Here is a 20,042-nt window from a genome sequence, read left to right as displayed (position 1 = left end):
TCCATCGAGGGAGGTTCCTCTGGAAGTGGCTCCTCTGGCTTTCAACAGTGAACGGTGTTAGTCTCAGAGTAGGGAGGAATTCCTTAGTGCTTCCCTCAGAGGATACGATGAACACGCCTCACCCTACTTACATTAACCGGTGCGATGGTGTAAACCGAACCTCCTGTTCCAGGCACCTTTACTACCTGATACACCACAGAACTCCAGTGGTCGTGAATCTTATTACGACCCTTTAGCCCATAGTTGCGCAGGTAGACTAACTGGCCTTCGCCCAGGGGTATATCCCGGACATGAGAGTCATACCTCACCTTACGGCGCCCTGCTGCCATACGCAGCTGTTCCCAGGTCCCCTCAAAGGCCACCTGCAGTTTTGTCTGATGTTCCAATACCCAACTATTAACACTACCAGAACCCCTCTCCTGATCACGACCCAACAGGAAATCCACAGGTAATCGTGGTTCCTGTCCAAACATCAAGAAAGAGGGGGACTCCCCAGTCACTTGATGGGGAGTAGTGTTATAACAAAAGAGTAACTGAGGCAAAGCAGAGACCCAGTCATCCTTCCGTGCGCTGGGAAGAGTATGCAACAGATTGTGTAGCATTCTATTGAAACGCTCGCACTGCCCATTACCCGCAGGGTGCCATGGGGTAGTGCGAGACTTCTCCACCTGATACAAGCTACAAAGCTGCTGGATGAGGGAGGACTCAAAACAACGGCCTTGGTCTGAGTGGATGCGAGCAGGAACACCAAACTTGCAAAACCACTCAGACACAAGCACCTGAGCTACAGTTTCTGCCCGCTGATTGCGAGTGGGGATCACCTGTGTAAATTTGGTAAAGACGTCAGTCATTACCAATACGTTCTCCACTCCTGAACGTGATGGCTCAAGCAGGGTGAAGTCAATGGCCAAAATCTCATTTGGCCTTTCTGCCAACAGATGGCCCATAAAACTATGAGCCACTGGCTGTACATCTTTGGCAGCCTGGCATTTCTCACACTCACGGCACCACTGAGCCACATCAGCTGCAAGGCCTGGCCAATAACAGCGTTGTCGTACCAGCTCAGTGGTGCGGTCAATGCCCTGGTGTCCATGCCCTTGGTGAACCTGGGCCAAGACCTCAGCCCGCAGAGCAACTGGAAGAATTAACTGGAACCTCTCCTCACCTCCATCGGGGCGAAAAACACGATGATGCAACACTCCCTCCTTATCCACCAGCCGATCCCATTGGCGGAGTAGCAGCAGAGCTGCTTTGGGCAGCTGTCTACGCTCCTGAGGAGGGGGGGGACCCCTCGTCTCCAAAACCGCAATACCTGACCAATTACTGGGTCAGCCTGCTGACAGACACCCATATCACCCTCAAAACTAGACAATACAGAGACTACTGCTTGAGTTGCCGGTGGATGCAACTCCGCTACAAAAACCTGCTTAACCGTAGCTGGCATTTCAGTTCCTGGCAACACTGCGCACTGGCCAGAGGGGTCCTGCCTCGACAGGGCATCAGCATTTCTATTACTCCTACCTGACCGATATTTGATCGTAAAATCAAATGCAGCAAGCTGGGCAGCCCAGCGCTGTTCAGTCGCAGCAAGCTTCACGGTTAACAAATGGCTAAGAAGATTATTGTCAGTATAGACAATACACTTACGCCCCAACAGATATTCGCGAAACTTTTCAGCCATGGCCCACTTGAGCGCCAGGAACTCCAGCCTCATAGAGCTGTAGTTAACCATGTTGCGCTCAGTGGGCCTAAGACTGCGGCTGGCATACGCAATAGGTCGAACTCTCCCTTCCTGCTCCTGGGAGAGGACTGCCCCCAAGCCACCATAACTGGCATCTACCTCTAAAATAAACGGCAGGGAGAAGTCAGCGTATGCCAACACTGGAGCAGTTGTAAGCCTAACCTTCAACTCCTCAAAGCTGCGTTGGCACTGCTCCGACCAAGCGTCAGAAAAGCTCTTACCTGCTCGCACCCGGGGCCTGCCAGCAGCACACTCAGCTACAACCTGGTGCAAGGGGGCTGCCAACTTCGCAAAGCCCTGCACGAAACGGCCATAATAGCTGGCAAACCCCAGGAACGAGCATAGTTCAGGCGCACTGGTGGGACACCGGTGGCGAGACCGCCTCAATCTTGCTGGGGTCAGTGGAAACACCCTGAGCAGAGATCACATGACCCAGATATTTCACCTCCTTCTGAAAGAAGGCGCACTTCGCCAATTTGGCCTTCAAGCCCTCACGCTCCAAGCGACCCAACACAACCTCCAAGCGCTCCAGATGCTGCGAAGCGGAGGTGGAGAACACCACAATATCATCCAGGTACAACAGTAGCGAACTACCCTGTTGATCCCCGAACATCCGTTCCATCAAACGCTGAAAGGTGCTTGGAGCGTTGCACAGCCTGAAGGGCATACGGTTGAATTCGAATAGGCCAAATGGGGTACAGAACGCTGTCTTGGGTTTATCCCTTTCGAGGACGGGGACCTGGTTGTAACCACTAGCCAAATCCACAGTGGAAAACCAACCGGCCCCCGTCAAGAAGTCTAGGGACTCTTCAATGCGAGGGAGGGGAAAGCATCCTTTCTTGTCTTTGCGTTTAATTGACGGTAGTCAACGCACATGCGGAGACTACTGTCCTTTTTCCTGACCAGCACTATGGGCGATGCGTAAGGGCTGCAACTTTCCCTGATTACATTGGTCTCCAAGAGCTGGTTAATGTGGGACTTGACAACGTCATATTCTGATGGCGGAATCCGCCTGTACCTCTGACGAACGGGCACTGAATCCAGCACTGGTATCTCATGTGAAATCAAACCTGTATAACCCAAATCGCCATCGTGAGCTGAGAATACAGATTGGTATCGCTTCAACAGAGCCCTAACCTCACCCTGCTCTCCCTCGGACAGGACAGATAAATTAACAGCTTCGATCTGTTCTTGAATTGGAATAACCATCTCCGCAACCTGAGAACGCACTAAAGCCTTCACTGGCTCTACCTCAGTTACCCCTGCTGGCAAACTTACCACCTGAACACTATTGAGTGTTCCTAAGATTGTGCCAGCATACAACATTACGTCTGCAGTTCCCACATTAACCATGGGCAAATAAACTGTACCACGGACTACTTTAACCAGTGCTGGTGAGGCCAACAATCCAGCTGGCAACCCGGACACAGGAGGCTCGAACAGCACAGTACCTTCCGCATATTGCTCAGAGCATGTGGCTGGTACAAGCTTTAGCATGCCACCCGGAATACGACACCGCAACTTAGCCTTACCAGTACGCACCACTGAAGACTGGTCCTCCGTTAAATGGCAGTACTGTAATGCCTGTAATACGAATTTTGGGGCCTCAAAAGAAGAGGGAGAATCAAACAAGCCAGGGCCATACTGTCCAAAGAGCTCCCGGTAGCATCGACTGAAAACATTCATCCCCAACACTCCAGGAATTTGAGAACAGATGCCCCCAGGAGGATCTTTGACCACCAAAACCCCACACTTAGAAATCAATCGATTACACATCTCAATATCTAGTTCCATATAGCCGATATAAGGGATCGACAAACCGTTAGCTGCACGAAGTTGAAGCCAGTGGCACGATTTTAAACGATCTATGCCCCAAGTCTGAAAATAAGTTTGGAAGCAGCTTTCGGTGATGGTGGACACCACAGACCCAGTGTCAACCAAACAGGGCACTTGAATACCACCGATACGAACCAGAAGATGTGGGCATGAAGACATTAAATGAGCTAGAGTAATACTTGAGCCATTTTCTTCCCCAACCGCGCCTTGACTTTGCAACGCAGTGGGTACTAGTTTCCCAAAGGTGCAGGCAAATCAGGCTGTCCACCATTTTGAGATGACGCAGTCGACGAGTAACGAGTGGGTACGCGCTCGCCATCGCACTCCCTAGCAAAATGACATCGTCGACACACAATCTGGTTCCGACGAGGGGATTGGCTATGAGGCTGAGGGGAACGACTATGTGGCTGAAGAGATAGACTATGGGGCTGAGGGGCCTGTAAACGGGCAATACTTTGCAGCAGGAACAAATAAGTATGTTAACACAATCGCAACATTTCTTTAACTTCTCCCAACTCAGACCCATGAGAAGACTTCACAGGGTTCTCACGAGGCTCACCCCGCACCCCATATTGAATGCCATACGCAGAGGGAAGCGAATGACTACGACCCCTTGAGCTACCTGGCATACCCTCCCGTTCCCATCGAAGTGCTTCGGCACGTACATCTAAGAGGGTCAGAGTGGGTTGACCTCGTACCAATTGTTTAAGCTCACAACGTAAAGCATTGTCATTAACATGCTCGATAAACTGGTCGCGCAATAAAACTTGAAAATTTGGCATTGTATAAGGTGACTTTTGCTTCACTTGCTCCAGGAGGCCAATCAAAGCAAGGGAGAACTCCAACAAAGACTCCCCTTCTTGCTGCCTCCTAGAGAAGAAAGCCTCCTGCAAAGAAACATTATTGTGAGCAGCCATACAACTCTTTTAATATGGAAATAATTTTCTCTGGATCATTACGCTCATCATCCGGACGGTAACGTATCTCTTCCCTTGCTTCTCCCTCCAAACGGTCAAAGAGGAAGAATGCTTTATCAGCTGCAGACATATAACGTGCCTGCATACAAGCCTGGGCTTCCTCAATCCACTCCTCAATATTAAGGCTGGACCTGCCACTAAATTTTGGGCACTTTCGGTCTCGGGGTACAAAAACATATCTCTCTGGCAGAGCGGTACACTCATTACTTGACCGTGAAGTGGAAGGAGGAGGCCCAGGAACTACAGAGGATGGCTCTTACTTAACCACAGACCTCACTTACCACAAGAGAAAGACACACTGGACGCACGCTGCCGTTTCTCTCCTTGCACCAAATGTTTTACCACAACTTTGATCCTACAAAAGAAAAAAAAAAAAAAAAAAAAAAGCCTATCCTGCCGACTACGCCAGAAAATGTGGCAATACTGAGTGAAAAAAAGTTGTTATATTTAAAAAGGAACCAACTACGCCACCCCATAAATAAATAAAAAACCGGGGAAATAAAAATTAGGAAGCACAGATTTGTAGGCCAGAATAACTCTAAAGTTCTGAACAATGTACAGAACTTTATTGTAGATATCCACAATAAATAGTTAAAAGTCTCAAGATCAATCAGTATCAATTCAATATCACATGGTTACAAAAAGGGAGCTCTGTTTCCTACAAATAAAAGACATTTAGAATACTCAAAGAAACAAGAAAAAAAAAAAAAAAAAGATACAGCACAGGCTTTCCAACGGCAAGGGCAGGCTAGGCGAAGTGAGGATCCTAATGGCACACTCGTGCATCCCACACACACACTCTGTGAAAGGTGAATCCAAGCAGCACTGCACTCCACGCGATTATACCACCACCAATACTCGAAGCTAACTAGCCTCAGGGACCGACAATGCCTAGAGCAAGCCAAAACAAGAGAAAAGTAATATTACATTCGGTAATACAGTCAAGTTATTTCCATCAAATTAAACCTACAAAAATATTCAGAGCAAAAAAAAGGGACCCAAATACTGGATGGAACAGTTCAAATGCTCACTGGAGCGATAGGGTCAGCAATCAGGTTATCAAAAAGTCAAAGTTGCATCAGGACACTTTTCACAGCACCGATAAAAGTCACCGGTGCAACCAACCCCGTCTTGATCAGTTTTAAATGATGACGATAAACAGATGCAAACAAAATTAATAACATAACAGTGGGCATACCACAAAAAGGAAAATAAAAATAAAACGAAAAGAAAGTCCCAAAGAAAAAGGAGAAAAACAGCAGCGCCGTCCTTTTAAACGCCGTGTAAACACTTCCGCATTCTCGTAACTAGACGCGCGGCATCGGAAAGACGTCAACGCACTGAAAATAAAGAAAGCGATATTTAAAATATAAATTTCCCATATAAAGGATAAGAACAAAAATCACACTTACCAAAAAGCGGATTATTATAAGCACAAGTTTTACCGCTGCTCACAACTCACAAAAGATTATGCAGGAAAGACAGACACGAAAGGATCCACAACTAAATAAAAGAGACACCAGTTAACGTCACCGCTCCATGAACTACGCAATAAAGAACACGCACATACCTGACATATGGTGGACAGCCTGTAACCAGAACAAAGTATCAACCAGCCACTTTTCGCGCTAGGGGAAGAAAAGATCTACTTTTAATCCTCATACCCACTCTTCCATTAACTGCTACATACCACAGAGACCACGCACCCTCTGCACATGCGCACTCCATCAAAAGCAGTCCCAGCGGTGACGCACACCAGGTGACATGACTCCAGCCTTAAATACTGTAAAGGCACAATCTCATTGGCTATTGTGGGTGACAATCACACGCCAATGAACAAATAAGGTTAGATTGTCACCCACCTTGCCACATAAATCTGTCCACCAATGGGCAGTCAAAATAAGCAGTTTATTTTACTCATGATTTGGTTTGTATCATAGTTTTAGAGACACAGTTTCGGTACATTTCAGCATTTTAGAGGAAAAAATTATTATACTGTCAAATAAAAATAAATTACAATAATCGAATTACCAATGACTACCTACATAAGCACACGATCAATACCTGGTTGATGACAGCATAAATATCAATCAATCAAAAATTTTTATTTATATAGCGCTTTTAACAACACAGGTTGCATCAAAGCACTGTACAGTATAAGGTAGAAGAGTGCAATGACAGGGATATATAATGACGAAAGTGACCAATTTGTTATTAAATGCAGAGACAGTCTCTGTAACCAATTAGACGATAATCACTAGAAGTTAAGTGTCCCCAACAAAGCAAGCCAGAGGCGAAAGCGGCAAGGAAACAAAACCCCATCCATACAAAATGGAGAAAAAAAAACCTTGGGAGAAACCAGACTCAGTTGGGGTCAGTTCTCCTCTGACTGGGCGCCCAGCACTTAACTTCCAGGTCAATTTTAAACGCAGCTGTGTCAGATAGTGTAAATGACTTATTGTGTGTGTGTGTGTGTGTGCATCAGGATCTGGTGATCTGTCCACGGGCGCATCTAGGTTTTCTGGTCTCTGATGAACATAATCTCTAGGTGCTGATCCACCATCTAGTCTGGATACAAACTGTGAAAACAGATTGAGAAAGAGACAGGACTAATATTAGCGTAGATGCCATTCTGTTTACGATGTCACAAGTAAATCGTATTTTAGGAGTAGTGTTCCCGGTTCCAGCAAATCTAAGTAATGCAGCCTAAAAATTCTTTAACGGATTTGAATAATAAAAAGTATGTTGGGGTGTTATGTGTAGGCTAAGTTAAAAAGATGTCTCTTTAATCTAGATTTAAACTGGCAGAGTGTGTCTGCTTCCCGAACAGAGTTAGGGAGATTGTTCCAGAGTTTAGGTGCTAGATAGTGTTGTATTACAAATTTATAAAAGGTTAAACACAGACTCCAATATAAAAGTATATGCTGAATGTGTATTGTGATTTACATTCTAAGAGCAGGAAGCCCAAGCCCAGAGACAGTTATCTTTTGTCTTTCAGTTCTTGAACATCTGGTACGTGTCCTAAGTCAAGTGTGAATGCTAATCCTAAAGTACAACTTTGCCTTTTGTTTCACCTATGCAATTGAATGACACTTGGATGCTAAATAGATCAAGGATCGGGAAAGTTCCTGTTCTGGGCTAAGTTCCTGATCGCATTTGCATACTTTTGTTTTACTGGTCTCCACCTCTGTGTACTCCTCCCCCTTGAAACATATAAACTTCAAACTATCATGTTTCAGTTAGATTTTTTGCTTGGAGATTTCTTGAAGATTTTCTTGGAGATTGCTTGACGATTTTCTTAAAGATTTCTTGAAGACTTCTTGCAGATGACTACAGCAACGAAATAAAAATGAACTCCTGCTTTACCAAGAATCTCCTGGTCTTGGTAAATAGTTGGTAATAGTTTAGATGGAATAGGGTCTAACATACATGTTGCTGGTTTAGATGATTTAACAAGTTTATACAAGTCTTCTTCTCCTATAATAGAGAAAGAGTGTAATTTTTCTGATGTGAAACTGTAGTTGACGGCTGCATAGTTACAATTTTATTTCTAATGGTATCAATCTTAGAAGTAAAGAAATTCATGAACTCATTGCAGCTATACTCTTGGGGAATATTAGCACCTGTTGATGCTTTATGTTTTGTTAATTTAGTTACTGTACTGAATAATTGTGTTTGTTTTCTTCTAAAAGGGATGAAAAATAATCAGATCTTGCAATTTTTAGTGCTTTTCTGTATGACAGGATACTCTCCCGCCAGGCAATACAAAATACTTCTAATTTAGTTTTTCTCCACCTGTGCTCCATTTTCCGGGCTGCTCTCTTTAGGGTGCAAGTGTTTTCATTATACCATGGAGTCAGATTGTTTTCTTTCATCTTTCTTAAGTGCAAAGGAGCAACTGTATCTAAAGTGCTAGAAAAAAAGAGAGTGCATAGTTTCTGTTATATCATCAAGTTTTTGCGTCGTATTGGATGTGCAAAGGAATTGAGATAAGTCAGGAAGATTACATAGAAAGCTTTCTTTTGTGGTGGAATTGATGGTAATAAGGTGCATAGTTTACAGGTTTAACTATACAGAGTTCACACAAGACCAGATAGTGATCTGAAATGTCATCACTTTGCTGCAGAACTTCAACCATTTTAACATCCATTCCATGTGACAGTATTAGATCTAGAGCAGTGGTTCCCAACCTTTTTTAACTCACAGCCCACACAACCAAACACATATGTTTCCGCGGCCCACTGCAAAAAAATGTAAAAAAAAATTTAAATGTATGCAGCAAAAATATGTTACATAGCCTAAATCGGCGGGTTGTTTTTAAACCAATCAACGACCTGGAATAGTGAACGCATAGTAACAGTTTATTATTATTTTTTGTTATTTAATTAATTATGATATTTAATTATTACTACACATTTTTACGTACATTAGCAATATTATTATTTCTATTGATAATAACTGGCGGCCCCCCTGCAATACCGTTGCGGCCCACTGGGGGGCCGCGGCCCACAGGTTGAAAACCACTGATCTAGAGTATGATTTCGACAATGAGTAGGTCCAGAGACGTATTGTCTAACCACAACAGAGTTCAGAATGTCTAAAGCTGATCCTAATGCGTCTTTTTCATTATCAACATGGATATTAAAATTGCCAACAATTAAGACTTTATCTGCGGGCAGTACTAACTAGTACTAAGTACTAAGAAAATCAGCAAATTCTTTAATGAAATCTGTGATGTGCCCTGGTGGTCTGTATACAGTAGCCAGTACAAACATGACAGGGGATTTATCACTAGCACATGATTCTGTAGATAATGTTATATACAGCACCAAAACTTCAAATGAGTTATAGTTAAAGCCTGCCCTTTGAGAAGTACTAAGAATGTTGTTATAAATAAAGTGCTTTTGTGGAAAGTGATCTAATATTTAGCGAGCCAAGTTTTATCGTTTATCGAATTATAGGTAGTTTTAGTTTGTTGGACATTAATTAAATTATTGCTTTTGATTTGTTTTGGACGTTCTCTGCATATTCTAATTCGGGAACAGACACAGTCTCTATAGTGTGATATCTAGGTGAAAGAGTCTCTATGTGCTGAGAATGAACTGCCTTCTGTGATGTGAGGCAGATAGCAGATGGTCGGTTTAGTCGGTCTTTCTGCTTCCTGACCTGGGCACTAGTTGGTCATGTTGGAGCTCTAATACTATATGCCATATTTCAAGATAGAAGAGCGGCACCACCCCAAGAGGGATGAAGACCATCTCTTTTTTACAGGTCAGGTCTGCCCCAGAAACTCATGCAATTGTCTATAAAGCCTATGTTGTTTTGCAGGCACCACTTAGACATCCAGCCATTGAGACCCAGCAGTCTGCTGTAAATCTCAACCCCCCCGGTAAGCAGGGAGGGGACCAGAGCATATTACATTGTCTGACACCGTGCTTGCAAATTCACACACCTCTTTAATATTATTTTTAGTGATCTCCGACTGGCAAAGTCGAACATCATTAGCGCCGACGTGAATAACAATCTTACGAAATTTACGTTTAGCATTAGCCAGCACTTTTAAATTTGACAAGATGTCAGACGCTCTGGCTCCCGGTAGGCATTGGACTACGGTAGCTGGTGTCTCTATTTTCACGTTCCGTACAATAGAATCGCCAATTACTAGGGCACTTTGATCAGGTTTCTCAGTGGGTGCGTCACTGAGTGGGGAGAACCTGTTTGATGTTCTGATCGGAACGGATGAGCGGAGTTTTGACCCGCGACTAGCCCGCCTCACGGTCACCCAATTGCCCTGCTGCAGGGGCTCTGAAGCTGGAACCGAACAATGTACATGATTTACTGTACTTGTCGCATCCAAAGAAGCATCTACATCTCTCGCATTCTTACTGTCCTCAGTTAAAGTGTCTCTAATTCTAAAACCTTCTCTGTCAGCCTAGCTATTTCCCTGCATTTATCACACGTGAATCCCTGATCACTGACAGAGAAGGATAAGCTATACATGTGGCAGGCGGTGCAAGTGACGATGCAGGGAGAAGCCATTTACTCACCGTAAGGATTCACTTACCACTCTTGTTTTGATGAGCTTGTGAAAACGGAGCGAACGAGCGCGAGGAACAAATGAACAGGAGCGGAAAAAAGCCAACAATAGGCGCGAAAACGCGGGTGGGAATGAAAATGAATCGGCTAACGAGTACTAACTCCCCGCCGAGTTTTAGATTAAAGCGAGCAAACTAACAGCAGTCTAATTAGTTAGATTATTTCGATGAACATTCAAATATGAAGACATTCATACCAACCAACCAACATTCCACTTACAACATTCAAAAATAAATTAACACAAAACGCCAACATTCCATTTAGAACATTCAAATATAAACAAAAAACGCAGACATTCCATTTAGAACATTCAAACATAAACTAACAAAAAACGCCAACATTCCATTTAGAACATTCAAATATGAACAAACAAAAACGCCAACATTCCATTTAGAACATTCAAATATGAAGTAAGAAAAAAGACCAACATTAAATTTAGAACATTCAAATATGAATTAATAAAAAAAATGGCAAAATTCCATTTAGAACATTCAAAAATAAACTAACAAACAACACCAACATTCCATTTAGAACATTCAAATATAAAAACAAAAAAATCCAACAACAAACAAAACATTTAGAAACATTCAAAAAATAAAAACTCACGTTCCATTTAGAACAATCAAATATGAATTAACAAAACAAGCCAACATTCCATTTTCAAATTCAAATATGAAGTAAGAAAAAACACCAACATTCCATTTACAAATTCAAATATGAAGTAAGAAAAAACACCAACATTCCATTTACAAATTCAAAGAAAAAACACCAACATTCCATTTAGAACATTGAAATATAAACAAACAAAAACGTCAACATTCCATTTTCAAATTCAAATATGAAGCAAGGAAAAACACCAACATTGCATTTAGAACATTCAAACATAAATGAACAAAAAAAAAACGCCAACATTCCATTTGGAACATTAAAATATGAAGAAAAAACACCAACATTCCATTTAGAACATTCAAAAATGAACTAACAAAAAATGGCAACATTCCATTTAGAACATTCAAATATGAATGAACAAAAAACGTCAACATTCCATTTAGAACATTCAAATATGAAGTAAGAAAAAACACCAAAATTCTATTTAGAACATTCAAATATAAACTAATAAAAAACGCCAACATTCCAGTTAGATTATTGAAATATGAAGAAAAAATACTAACATTTCACTTAGAACATTCAAATATGAAAAAACAAAAAATGGCAACATTCCATTTAAAACATTCAAATATAAACAAACAAAAACGTCATCATTCCATTTACAAATTCAAATATAAAGTAAGAAAAAACACCAACATTCAATTTAGAACATTCAAATATGAAGTAAGAAAAAACACCAACATTCCATTTAGAACATTCAAATATGAACAAACAAAAAATGGCAACATTCCATTTAGAACATTCAAATATGAACAAACAAAAACGTCATCATTCCATTTAGAACATTCAAATATGAACAAACAAAAAACGTCATTCTATTTACAAATTCAAATATGAAGTAAGAAAAAACACCAACATTCCATTTAGAACATTCAAATATGAAGTAAGAAAAAACACCAACATTCCATTTAGAACATTCAAATATAAACAAACAAAAACAACATTCCATTTACAAACTCAAATATGAAGTCATCATTCCATTTACAAACTCAAATATGAAGTAAGAAAAAACACCAACATTCCATTTAGAACATTCCAATATAAACAAACAAAAACGTCATCATTCCATTTACAAACTCAAATATGAAGTAAGAAAAAACACCAACATTCCATTTAGAACATTCAAATATGAAGTTAAAGAAAAAACACCAACATTCCATTTAGAACATTCAAATATGAAGTAAGAAAAAACACCAACATTCCATTTAGAACATTCCAATATAAACAAACAAAAAATGGCAACATTCCATTTAGAACATTCAAATATAAACAAACAAAAACGTCATCATTCCATTTACAAATTCAAATATGAAGAAAAAACACCAACATTCCATTTAGAACATTCAAATATGAAGTTAAAAAAAACACCAACATTCCATTTAGAACATTCCAATATAAACAAACAAAAAATGGCAACATTCCATTTAGAACATTCAAATATAAACAAACAAAAATGGCAACATTCCATTTACAAATTCAAATATGAAGTAAGAAAAACACCAACATTCCATTTAGAACATTCAAATATGAAGTAAGAAAAAACACCAACATTCCATTTAGAACATTCAAATATAAACAAACAAAAACGTCATCATTCCATTTACAAACTCAAATATGAAGTAAGAAAAAACACCAACATTCCATTTAGAACATTCAAATATGAAGTAAGAAAAAACACCAACATTCCATTTAGAACATTCAAATATGAAGTAAGAAAAAACACCAACATTACATTTAGAACATTCAAATATGAAGTGTTACGTGTTTGTTGTTAACCGGGGATGCAGTAACATTTAAGTGAGATGCAACGGCTGCTAAGAACTGCAATAAAGAATGTCCGTGAGGCAAACGTAGATGTTGAAATCAATCTGCTTTTATTTAACAGTTTTTTTTTAACAAGAGATAGATTCCTAACCTAAAAAGAGAAGAGAAAAGAATGAGTGACGCCAAATCAAAGGAAATATAAAAAAACAAAACGATCCTAATAACTAAGGCCCCAACCCAACTAATCTAACTAACAAAAAAAGAATGTAGAAACAAAACCGATATCTTCAGCGTATCCGACGCCCAGATAAACTACACTACATAATAAAACAAAAATACACGGGTGGCTGTCACTCCTAACCTAAACATAACATGGAGTAACCTAAAGTTAAACTAACTCACAGAAAGGAGGTAACAAAAGTAAGTCTTAAATTAACAAAGACGGTTAACGACAAAAGACAAAAGACAGTTTGCCACAAGATTGGACAGCCGTCTGCTAGCTGAATAGCAGGACGACTGACACACGCAGGCAGCACCAGGCCGCTTTTAAAGTGGTAGGTCCGGCCTGATTGGTTGCCCAAACTCAGTCGTCACCCAATAGGGAAACCTAAATATGGGAAAAAAGTAGAGGGAGAGAGACAACAACAAAATACAAAAGCAAGCGCACGAGGGACGTAACACCTCCCCTTAAAAAAAAAAAAACTAATTTCTTTTTTCTCCTTTTTCCTTCACAAATTAGTTTTTAAACAAATTTACATCACCACCCAAGCTCTAGATAAGGCATCAGCAATAATATTTTCCGAGCCCTTTTTGTGTTTAATCACCAAGTTGTAACCTTGTACGATTAAAGACCAGCGCATTAACCGTTGGTTATGATTGTACATGCGCGCTAGAAACACCAAAGGATTGTGATCGGTGAATACAATTACAGGCATGTTACTTGAGCCAATGTACACATCAAAGTACTGTAAAGCCATCAAAAGGGCCAGTGTTTCTTTCTCAATTGTGGAGTAGTTTAACTGATGTTTATTAAACTTACGTGAGAAGAAACACACTGGATGTTCGATCCCACAAGAATCCTCCTGGATCAGTACAGCACCCGCACCAATCAAACTCGCATCAATTTCTAACGTGAAGGACTTGGCACAGTCGGGAGCAATAAGAACAGGTGCATTGCACAACAATGCCTTCACATTGTCAAAAGCAGTTTGACACGCGCCGTTCCATTTAAATGGACACAAAGGACTGAGAAGGGATGTAAGCGGATTAACGACAGTTGAGAAATTTTTACAAAAGTTTCGATAATAGCCTGCCATTCCCAAAAACCTACGCAGCTCTTTGCGCGAGGCAGGAGCAGGGAACTCTGCAACAGCAGTTACTTTTGCCTCCACAGGTCTTACTTGTCCTTGCCCCACTTCCCTACCCAAGTATGTGATCGTAGCTTGTCCAAACTCACATTTAGCAAGGTTCAAGGTTAGCGACGCATCTGCGAGGCGTGCAAATACCTCTCTCAAAGTTGACACATGATCCTCCCAGTCAGGTGAATAAATCACAAGATCGTCTAAATAGGTGTTACAATTTTGAATACCAGAAAGTACCATATTAACAAGTCTCTGAAAACGTTGCGGGCGTTTCGCATACCGAAAGCCATTACGCAATATTGCGCAAAACTATCGGTGTCACAAACGCAGAAATATCTGATGCGCGAATGCGTTAAAGGCACCTGCCAATACCCTTTCAGCAGATCCAGTTTACTAACAAACTTTGCAGTACCAAGAGTGTCAATGCAGTCTTCCATACGTGGCAATGGAAAACAGTCAGGTGTAGTCACAGCGTTCACTTTACGATAGTCTGTACAAAATCTGGCAGATCCATCACTTTTACTAACAAGTAAGCATGGTGAACTCCACGAACTGCAGCTCGGCTTCGCTAACCCATTCTCCAAAAGATACTTAACTTCATCTTTCATGACAGAACGTTTCAATGCATTTATTCTGTAAGCATGTTGCTTAATCGTAGCAGAATTCCCTACATCAATATCATGCTGTAATACTGTTGTACGAGTAGGAACATCATTAAATAACGAAGGAAATGCATTAATTAGCTGTTCAATATCAGCTCTCTGAGGATCTGAAAGATGTGTTAAAGCAGAACTTAAGTTAACCAAAACTTCAGAATTCTTAAGTCTGGCACATTGCTGATCGAACTATCACTCCATCTTCATCAGGATCAATAACCACATCACAAGTAAGAGCAACACTTGGCGATTGAGCGTTCTCGGTTTTAGTTATACTCACAGCCGTTGGTGATGACTCTCTTACACAATAAGCTTTTAGCATGTTGATATGACACACACGGGATTTCTTTCTGCGATCAGGCGTTCGAATTACGTAGTCTGTATCACTAAGCTTCTTGAGCACTTCATACGGACCTGAAAAACGTGCAGACAAAGGTGAACCAATAACAGGCATGAGAACAAGCACTTGATCTCCCTCTTTAAAGTGACGTGGAACAGCGGTACGATCAAACTGATCTTTCATAGTAATTTGTGCATCTGACAAAGACTCGCGTGCCATCATACAAGCATGGTGTAACCGTTCACGAAACTTACTTACGTACTCCAACACCGTTATTTTAGAATCAGTATCAGAAGATAGCATATCTTCCTTAAGCATCTTTAATGGACCCCTCACCGTATGCCCAAACACTAAGGCAGCAGGACTAAACCCCAGACTTTCTTGCTCTGCTTCTCTGACAGCAAACAGTACTAAGGGTATGCCCTCATCCCAATCCTTGCTAGTCTCCATACAGTACTTACGAAGCATGGATTTGAGTGTTTGATGAAATCGTTCCAGTGCCCCTTGGCTTTCTGGATGATACGCGCTTGCAATCCTGTGAGAAACTTTTAGAGTCATCAATATTTGAGAAAAAATCTTGGACAGAAAATTTGTACCCCGATCAGTCTGCACAGTTCTAGGTAATCCAAACATTGAAAAGAATTTCACGAGCGCACGAGTAATTACAGGAGCAGTTATTTTACGCAGCGGGATCGCCTCTGGAAAACGTGTTGCTACACACATTATCGTCAACAAGTACTGATTCCCAGTCTTTGTCCTAGGCAGGGGACCAACACAATCAAGCGATAACGTGAGAGAAGGCCTCCCCAATTACAGGAATAGGAACAAGCGGTGCGCGGGAATGACTTGATTCGGCTTTCCTGCTAATTGACAAGTACTACATGTTCTGCAATATTTCGTTACGTCAGATTTTAATCTGGGCCACACAAAATGCTTTAAAATTGGTAAGTTTTTCTAATACCCAGGTGTCCAGACAAGGCATTATCATGAGCCAACGAAAGTACAGCTTGTCTGTAACACTCAGGAACAACAATCTGGTGAACAGTAGACCATTCAAAATCTTCCGAAACATTTTTACACCATTTGCGCATCAGTAATCCGTTATCCATATAATAAGCCATTTTTCGTTCACTTGCCATTTCTAAAGAAACAGCAGAAGAGAAGTATTTACACAGGGTCAAGTCAGCTTTTTGAGCTGCGATAATGTTATCTCGAGTCACTGGTAATTTTACGTCGTTCAGAACTAGATCAAGTTTTTCATCTGGCTTAGCTTCATCAGTCATCAAAGTATTATGCTCCATAGAAGATGCCATAAAAGTGTTAGCCAAATCAGGCGCATCAGCGAGTTTACGAGTCTGGGCACGCGTTACGGCACAGACAGGAAAGACTTCAGGAAATCTTTCAGACATTTCATCACATTGATCAAGCAAATCGGGTTTGTCTAAAACTTCTATAAAAGGAATCACCCTTCCACCGGCCACATCGTTACCAAGAATAAGTTTTACCCCGCCAACAGGCAAATTTTCCCGCACTCCCACTTTAATTATTCCTGTAAACAACTCGGAGCGCAAATAAATCTGATGCAAGGGAACTCTGACAGTCTTCATTCCAATACCTCGTACCAAAACATAACTACCACAGAAGGTTTGATCAGAAAAAGGAAACGCGTCTTTAGCCACGATTGTTTGCATGGCACCAGTATCACGCAGCATGGTCACCTGAACCTGGTCTGTGGACTGAGTATCAGCAGAAACTAATCCTTCCAACAAAAAAGGTTGATAGCCTTCATCTATCTGATCGTGGTTTTTATTAATCAAGTCAACAGTCTTTACAAGACCAACATTCTTAGGAGGGTTAGACTGCGATTTTCGTTTTAAAGCAAGGCAATCAGCAATTACATGACCCGGCTTATGACAATAAAAGCATTGTCTACCTTCTTTATCTTTGGGAGTAAACTTAAGACGGGATTGATCCTTCGAAACTGAGGAAGCTGAGGAGACCTTTTCGGTACGGGCAATAAAAACAGTTTTGTGTGTCAGAGCAAATTCGTCCGCGAGAACAGACGCACTGGACAACGAGTTTACCTTCTGCTCATTTAAGTAGACAGCAACACGTTCAGGAACGCAACCTTTAAATTCTTCAAGCAAAATTAATTCACGTAATGCCTGAAACTCTATAACCTTGCTCGCTACGCACCATTTGTCAAAGAGCATAGACTTTTCCCTAGCGAACTCAACGAAAGTCTGACCCGAGCCTTTTTTATAACTTCTGAATCTCTGCCTATAAGCCTCGGGAACCAATTCATAAGCTCTCAGAATAGCCGTTTTAACAACATCATAGTCGAGGCTATCCTCTAAAGATAAAACAGCACACACTTCCTGAGCTTTTCCGTTAACTTACATTGCAGTAACAGAGACCATACATCTCTAGGCCAACTCAAAGCCGAAGCAATTCGCTCAAAAACATTAAAATACGAGTCAACCTCGCTTTCTCTAAACTGTGGTACAAGAGCAATATGCTTACTCACGTCGAACGTATTCCCTGACGCTCCGATTCTGGAAACAGTATCAGCGTTTGCTGCACGTGCAGGATGAATAGGTACAGAAGGGGCGGCTGGCACAGAAGGAATCACTGGCATAGGAGGAATTACCGGCGCAGGAGCAGGGGCTACTGGAGCAGGAAGCACTGGTGCGTCTCTGGCAACTCTTAATTCGAGCTCCCGCAACTTGATTTGTTTATCCGCCTCAATTTCTAAACGACGGACCTCAAGCTGCAACTCTAGCTCAGCCTGACGCTCAGCCACCCTCGCGCGTTCTTCCATCTGGAGTTTAGCCAGACGTAACTTAAAACGCGCATCACCGCCAGACCCAGATAGGGCAGGGGAAAGAGGATCGAAGGGCGGCAATACAGCTTTGGCTTTGGACTCCTCCACCTCAGCCGTTTCGCTCGCTTCCTCCTCACCAAGTACAAGAGAGTGACCATCATCACTGAGCGAGTCCTGCTCTACTCCACCAGCCAATGCCAACACACCAAGCTCCGCCAGCCCCTTCGCCACGGCGCTCTTAATTTCCTCTTCAGCTGCTGCTTATTAACCTTAATTTTAAAGTGCTCAGCAATACAAACCAAATCGTCCTTTCTACACCTATCCAGCTGCTCATTCGTTGGCGACTAACAAAACTGTCTAAATCAAAATCAGCCATTCGAACCGCTTAATTAAATATTAAGCTAACTCAAAGGAAACCGCCGTTCAAAAAAAATTCTTCTCTTTCTAAACAAAGTTTTACCTCACGGACACCCCATCGCTATCCCAGCAACAGTGCACCTCACCATTTTAATCCCCAAATTAGATACTCGCAAGAAATGAGTATCCCACCGCTGCCACCAATTAATGTTTTACGTGTTTGTTGTTAAACGGGGATGCAGTAACATTTAAGTGAGATGCAACGGCTGCTAAGAACTGCAATAAAGAATGTCCGTGAGGCAAACGTAGATGTTGAAATCAATCTGCTTTTATTTAACAGTTTTTTTTTAACAAGAGATAGATTCCTAACCTAAAAAGAGAAGAGAAAAGAATGAGTGACGCCAAATCAAAGGAAATATAAAAAAAAACAAAACGATCCTAATAACTAAGGCCCCAACCCAACTAATCTAACTAACAAAAAAAGAATGTAGAAACAAAACCGATATCTTCAGCGTATCCGACGCCCAGATAAACTACACTACATAATAAAACAAAAATACACGGGTGGCTGTCACTCCTAACCTAAACATAACATGGAGTAACCTAAAGTTAAACTAACTCACAGAAAGGAGGTAACAAAAGTAAGTCTTAAATTAACAAAGACGGTTAACGACAAAAAGACAAAAGACAGTTTGCCACAAGATTGGACAGCCGTCTGAAGTAAGAAAAACACCAACATTCCATTTAGAATTCAAATATAAACAAACAAAAAAACGTCAACATTCCATTTAGAACATTCAAATATAAACAAACAAAAACGTCATCATTCCATTTAGAACATTCCAATATAAACAAACAAAAATATCAACATTCCATTTAGAACATTCAAATATAAACAAACAAAAACGTCATCATTCCATTTACAAACTCAAATATGAAGTAAGAAAAAACACCAACATTCCATTTAGAACATTCAAATATAAACAAACAAAAACGTCAATCATTCCATTTAGAAACTCAAATATAAACAAAAAAAAACATCAACATTCCATTTAGAACATTCAAATATAAACAAACAAAAACGTCATCATTCCATTTACAAACTCAAATATGAAGTAAGAAAAAAACACCAACATTCCATTTAGAACATTCAAATATAAACAAACAAAAACGTCAACATTCCATTTAGAACATTCAAATATTCGTCAACATTCCAACAATTCAAATAAAAACGTCAACGTCACATTCCATTTAGAACATTCAAATATAAACAAACAAAAACACCATCATTCCATTTAGAAATTCAAATATGAAGTAAGAAAAAACACCAACATTCCATTTAGAACATTCAAATATAAACAAACAAAAACGTCATCATTCCATTTACAAACTCAAATATGAAGTAAGAAAAACACCAACAT

At 40.9% G+C, this 20,042-nt stretch overlaps 1 long non-coding RNA gene across 2 annotated transcripts; it reads right to left on the bottom strand.

Annotated features, from left to right (window-relative positions):
- Positions 1–5,125: 5,125 nt before the first annotated feature.
- LOC122352567 lies at positions 5,126–6,405 on the bottom strand. Of its 2 annotated transcripts, none has more exons than XR_006251886.1 (3): positions 6,125–6,405; positions 5,967–6,057; positions 5,126–5,894 (listed from the first exon to the last, which is right to left on the bottom strand). It is a non-coding gene; the product is annotated as an uncharacterized LOC122352567 (long non-coding RNA). The 2 variants fall into 2 exon arrangements; XR_006251887.1 differs by having other exon boundaries at positions 6,245–6,405.
- Positions 6,406–20,042: the final 13,637 nt, after the last annotated feature.

This window comes from Puntigrus tetrazona, chromosome 10 (genome assembly GCF_018831695.1).
Source record: "Puntigrus tetrazona isolate hp1 chromosome 10, ASM1883169v1, whole genome shotgun sequence".
Lineage (NCBI taxonomy): Eukaryota > Metazoa > Chordata > Actinopteri > Cypriniformes > Cyprinidae > Puntigrus > Puntigrus tetrazona.
This window is presented reverse-complemented; position numbering and strand designations above follow the sequence as displayed.